The 6,373-nt window shown below is 40.8% G+C and overlaps 1 long non-coding RNA gene across 1 annotated transcript in view; it reads right to left on the reverse strand.

Moving 5' to 3' along the window:
- Positions 1-3,963: 3,963 nt before the first annotated feature.
- Positions 3,964-6,373, reverse strand: part of LOC116421739 — a 14,210-nt gene continuing 11,800 nt past the window's right edge. Inside the window, exon 4 of the long non-coding RNA XR_004232242.1 lies at positions 3,964-4,374. This is a non-coding gene — a long non-coding RNA (uncharacterized LOC116421739). The remainder of the gene's footprint in view (positions 4,375-6,373) is intronic.

Genomic DNA, 6,373 nt, shown 5'->3' on the forward strand with positions numbered 1-6,373 from the left:
ACTCCTTCTGGGGTGGGGTCTCAGAAATTGTGCGAACTTCAGCCCGACTTTCCTGAGACATTTCCTGGTGCCAGAATCAGGGGCTTGCCACGTGGACTCAAGATGAGTGATCTTCTGTTAGCGAAATTGTCCCGTCTGTCCCAGGGAATTCCTCCCTCTGCCAGTGCGATTGACCCCTGCTGCAGTTTGGAGATTGTCGGGCCCCAAGTCGCATCCTTACTGTCCATGCCAGAAACAGGGCTGGGGCTCAGACGCGGGACCGCCAGCTCTCCCTGCACACCGTCCCACAACGCTTCTCACGTTCCAAGGGTGAAGAGTTTAACGTTATACAACATCTATGACTGATGTCACTTCCAAGATAACTTCCTTCAAGGGCCCAGAAGATTAATGCCAGGTGACAGATAAAACAGGGACACATTCTCATCAAATGGGGTCACTGCCCTCATCAGTGATGTTTGACTTAAAGTCTAACCTGAAAAAAAGGGCTCCCCATGAATGGCGAGGCTTTGTAAATGCTTCTGTTGGCAGACCGGCATTATATCAAGAGAGACAGCCTGGCACCGTGGCACGGTAGCTCAGGCTCTGGCCTTCGAGCCAGCAAGACCAGGATTCAAGTTCTACATTTGATATAATAAGCTATTTGATTCTGAAGAAGTGCCTTAATATTTCAGGGACTTTCAAAAACTGTAAGTAGCAAAACAGTTGCTACTCTGCATTGGTAAATGAATAAAGTCCAAGTCCAGAACAGAAAAAAAAATAATATTAATTACACAGAATATTGTAAAAAAAAAAAAAAACCCTGCAGCAATACAAAAATGATTAGTTTTAACAATACTATGGATGGAAAAATGCATATTGTTGAAACTGTGACAAGCAGGTAAAAAGGGTATACATATATCCCTCTGAATTAATTTCCCTGAAACAAAACCCTATCTTATTGTAACTCATGCTCTGAACCTATTATCCCAAAACTCACTAACACCAGAAGATTGGGTCTATTGAACAAGACTGGTTACCTCTCTCCTTAGGGAGTTAAGGGACCCTGAGGGCTCATGGGTTAGCTTTCTAATTATTTAGTTCATGAGCCCCCACAAGGATGCTCTTCCACATGGTTCTAATTTATACAAACTTATCAACCAGATATAACTTTCAGAAAGGTAATATTTACTAAGGTATTTTGGTAAGAACAATTGGTACAAAACTTTACACCCACCCCCCCCAAAAAAAAAGTTTGTGACTTACTATCCCACCAGTATATACAAATTATATATTTGTATTTGTAGATTGAAGTTTAAAGAGTGCATGTAACAAAGGAGTAATTTATAGCACCTAATTTCTGGAAGTCCTTTCTTCTCCTTTGTGAGGGTACTCATGAAGTTCTCCTGGAGCATGTTTCTATTTGGCTCCTGGTAGAGTTTTGAAGCTACCCTGCCTCCATATATCTAGTATGTCTTCAGCTTCTAACGCAGACATTGCGACCAGCTACTGCTCTCTAGGGAAACTAGTAGTACTAATGATAAATACAGATCCTCTCATCTTTCAAAGTTCCTAAGACCATTCTTTGATCCAGGTAGGTTTGGTGGTAGTGATAGCATGGTGTATGAGACCAAAGCTTATATCCTTCCCTCTCCTTGGCAGAACTCCTTACTCTCCACTGGAATCTCTTGAACTTTAAATTGGTCTATTTGGCTGCAAAAACAAACAAAATCAACAAATGAGCAAACAAAATCTATAGGTACGGCCTGTTTTCTCCTCTAAATTTCAACATGCTTCCTTTAGGGCTTTCACTTCCAATTTGGTTGGAGACTTTTTTGAGCTTAGTTAAAATAACTTTCATTGATTGATTATTTGATTCAATTGAGATATCTAAGCCATGTTCACAACTTGCTCATATCTTTGATTGATTTATTCAATCCTGAAATCTAAGATCTCTGAAATTATTGAGGTAGGGGCATGGGCAATTCCTCTTCTGTTTTAAATACTAATATTCATCGTGTTGTTGTATGGGTTTTGAGGTCTACAATCTCCCAAAATCAAAGGTGGAGATCACTGAAAAGACAATGGAGAGCCACATGATGGATGAGAATACACTACAACACAGTACAAATAAGAAATTGTGTAGTAAATGATGCTATCGGATCCAAGTTTATTTATATGCATCTGGGAGGTGCATATATATCTTACCAAGACAGTCTTGTGAAATCCAATGCGCTCTCTCTCTCCCTCTCTCTCTCTCTCTTTCTCCCCTTCCCCTCTCCTTCCCTTTCTTTATCTCCCTCTCCCTCCTCTTTTCATTCTCCTCCTCTGTTTCTCTTTTCACTCCTCCTCCTTCTCTGTTTTTTTCTCCCTCTCTTTCTGTGTGTGTCACACACACACACACACACACACACACACACACACACACACTAAAGTTGGACAATGAACTAGACCTGTGATTGAAAAGGAAGAGAGGAGCAGACTGGGTTGTATTGGAGAAAGTCTTGCAGGTTTTCCCATCGTTCAGTGATTCTGAACTTCTCCCTGCAGCAAAAACCTGTCTCTTTAACACTGATATCTTCCTGGAGATGTTACTCCACATCACAAAACCCCATCTCAGAAGATTCATAATTGCAGGTTACCCAAGGGCAAATGGAAGACACCTGGTGGGTATAAACAGGCCGCAGCCTGTTCCTAACAATGACTTACACCTGAAGAATTATGCTTTTAAAAAATCTCCACAGCTGACCAGAACGGGAGGCGGGCCTGTCATGTAACAAAAATGAGGGATAATGAGTGGACAGACCAAGACCTACACTGAGTGTTTGGAAAGTCCAGAAGAAGGCCTCTATGTGGTGAATGGACCATCTATGGCAGACTCACAGAAAGATGAGATATTATCTGTAAGTGTTTAGCCCGGTGCTCGGCACATAAGGGGTACTAAATAAGTACTTCATAAAAAAAAAAAAGATTCAGACAATAATTTCTTGGAAAAGAGGGCATGAGTGGCTTGAGATTTGTGCTGAAAAGGAGAGAAGAAGTGGTACCCGCATCAATGACAGCATGAATCCATTAGAGTGACAATCGATTAGACTATATTGAATGTAACCTTGTCCAAGAAAGGAAGAGGGTGTGCTCTGTGATCTCCCAAGATCTTGACTGGCTTTGACATTTAAATGTGCATAAAAAAGAAGGGAGGGAGCTACTTGTCTTCCTATCCCTACAAGGTCTGAAGACTGCTTTTTCCTTGTTCAACCCAACTTAATGATCTGTGTCTGAAAATTGCCCCCAAGGTTATGTTAGCTTTTCCAAGAGTATGGCAGGATTTCTTATAAATTTGGTAAATACAAGAACTAGGACAAGATGCTGAAAACAAAAGAATGGGGGTACTTGCATTTGAAATCTGACTCAAAGGATTACCATCTCTGTAATGTTTGTAAAATAGGAATTGTGCATTTTACCCCCACCTGCCTTGCAGGGCTGTTGTTAGGAAAGCATTTTATAAACTACAAGGCACCATAATATAGTTTGATTGTAAGAGCAAAGAATTCAGAGCAAGGACAACCAGGTTCAAGTCCAGATTCTGCTACTCATAACCCTGTGACCTTGGAGAAATGTCTTCTCTCTCTTTCAGTCTCAGGTTTTCTTCTGTAAAATATCCAGGGGCGGGGAGGAGATTGAGAAGGGGAGGGATTGGACTAGATGATCTAGCAGCTTAACATTCTATGTTCTGAGGTTCCCTTATTGGTCTGAGAGTGAAACATGAGACATTATTAATATTTTCCTATTTGCCTCCAAACTTAGAGAATCCCATGGATGGATAACAGGGAACAGTTAATTTCTGATCCTATCCTCTCAATTTCCTCTCACATAAATGATGGATAAATTTGGAACCCATACTGCAGAGAGAAGAATGAATGAGTGAATGAATGAATGAAAAAGAAGACAATGAAAATGCAAATGATAAAATATGCAAAAAATCCTTTATTTATTTCATGTGCCTCAAAACAAGAGAGCAGTAATCAAAGGTCAGGCCCATTTTTATGTTCTGAATACCTTTCCCTGGAATCCACAATTGCACATTAATACAATTGCACAATTTCACAGCCTAGAGATGGATCATTCAATAAAACTGACTGGCAAACAAAACGACACTTTGCTGTTGTAATTATCCAAATGTTCCTCGATTAAACATTCTCAATGCTGAACACTCATAAATAATCTTGTCGGATGGAATATTAATTGGCAGCCCCATGGTTTGAGCTGTATTCCTCGTCTCTGCATGACAACTCAAGCCAGTCCAGCTCAACTCCCATATTGAAGTTTTATTTTCTTCCTCGTTCTTGTCGTTTTTGAAGCCAAACAGAAGACACACATGCATCCTATATAAAGCAGGCCCTAGCCAAAACAAGTGCACATCAAATGCATTTATTTGCACAGACACTCATAAAAACTTAACGAGACACCAGATAATTACAGGAAGGGGCTAACGGCCAGCCCCATGGAGCCCCAATGTTTTGAAGTGTATTTAAGCAAGAGATCAAATAGGATGGGCACTGAGGCCATCATCTCACCTGGTCCTCTCCTCCCCTGGGCAATGGACCCATGGTGTTGGGTCCAATAAACAGGCTTACTTCTCTGGCTGAGTATTCAATTCTTCTAAAATGTCTTTCTGCAACTTATTCTAAATGTCTTAATAGGATTTTTATGACTCTAAATATGGTCTTTGGCTGTCTCTTTGTTCTTTTTGCACACATCTTCGTTGGAGAAGCCCTTGATTTCAGCCTTCAGTTTCTAAAGCTTGAGTCCCATCGCTTTGACAGGAAGACTGCCTCTTCTCACCAGCCCTTGCTTTTAAAAATCATATAAAAGGACGACATGAAAGCCCTAGCTGTCCACTTCAGTGCAGTGGCCTGAAGGATAAAGTGATTTTCACCAGAGCCCACAATTATCTATGACTTCAAGCTGCTAGCCCCGGCTTGGAAAGACCTATTTCTGTGAATTTGAAAAGTTTGGGGAGCCAGAGGCAGGACAGGGTGGGAGTGGGGTTGGGATAGTTGTTGTTACAGTTGTATGGAGGAAGGTTTGTCAAGAATCAGGAGGTCCTTCAAGAACTGCTCCTTTAGGTTTTTAAATGAAGCCTCCAAAGTGTGATTCTGGAAACTGTCTCTAGCCAGGAAAGCTGAATCTGAGAGCTTAAAAGTGAGTTCTCTCAGCCATTTTTTTCATAAGAACGAAAGAGGAGGAGAAGGCCATAGCTTGTCTCAGGATCCTGGTGCATCTGTGTTCTTCCTGTGTATGAGACCTAATTCAATTCAGCAAGCATTTAGTTACCTAGTATGAGCAAGAAATTGTTGAGGTACTGGAAACATAATGAAAAAATATATAGTCCCTGCCCTCAAGGAGCTTACATTCTACTGGGAGTAAGGGGTGGGGATACAATATGTACATGTAAATGCAAAATTTATGCAAAGTAAATATAAAGTAATTTGGGGGCAATGTGAACAACTAGGGAAATTTTTTTTTTAAAGACCTCTTGTAGGAGGTGGCATCCCAGCTAAGTCCTGGAGAAAAATGGGCATTCCAAGAAATGAGGAGGGAAAACATTCCAAAGGAGAATACTTTGTGCAGCTAGGTGAAGAAGCAGATAGATCACTGGACTTGAGATAAGGAAAATTAAGTTCAAATACTGCTTTAGACACTGTGAGCCTGGACCAATCTTTTGCCTTAGATCAGACTCAATTTCCTCACCTATGAAATGGGGATAATCTTTTACCTATCTCTCAGGGTTCTCTGTGAGGATCAGATGAGATAATAAGTGCAAACCTTAAAAACACTATATAAATGTTAATATTATTTGGACAAAGTTCTCTTTTCTGGGTCTCAATTTCCTTATCAATGACCTCTAAAGTCCTTTCCAGTTCTGCATCTGATTCCCTAACAAATGAATTCTGGCTCCATCAGTTAATGGAATTGTGATCGTGGGCAAGTCTCCTTTCTCTGAACCTCAAGGGTTGAGCTAGATGATCTTAAAGGTCCTTTCCAGACTGATTATTCTAGGGCTCTATGACTCTAGGAATGGCATGTCTCAATACTAGGGTTATCAAGAGTCCTCTCAGGAAGGGATAGGTCATTGGTGCTGGTCATCAGCATCTCTCGAGGTGATGGGGGTGGTATATATATATGTGTGTGTGTGTGTGTGTGTGTGTGTGTGTGTGTATACATACACACACATATATTTAAGACAGCATGGCTTAGTAGAGACAGTACTAAAATGTGAATCAGAAGAGATGTGTCCTAGTCCCAGCTATAACACTAATTAGCTGTGTAACTGTGGGCAAGTCATTCCCACTTTGTGCCTCAGTTTTCCTATCTGTAAAATGAAAAAAGTGAGACT

The sequence above is a fragment of the Sarcophilus harrisii genome, chromosome 2 (assembly GCF_902635505.1).
Source record: "Sarcophilus harrisii chromosome 2, mSarHar1.11, whole genome shotgun sequence".
Taxonomy (NCBI): domain Eukaryota; kingdom Metazoa; phylum Chordata; class Mammalia; order Dasyuromorphia; family Dasyuridae; genus Sarcophilus; species Sarcophilus harrisii.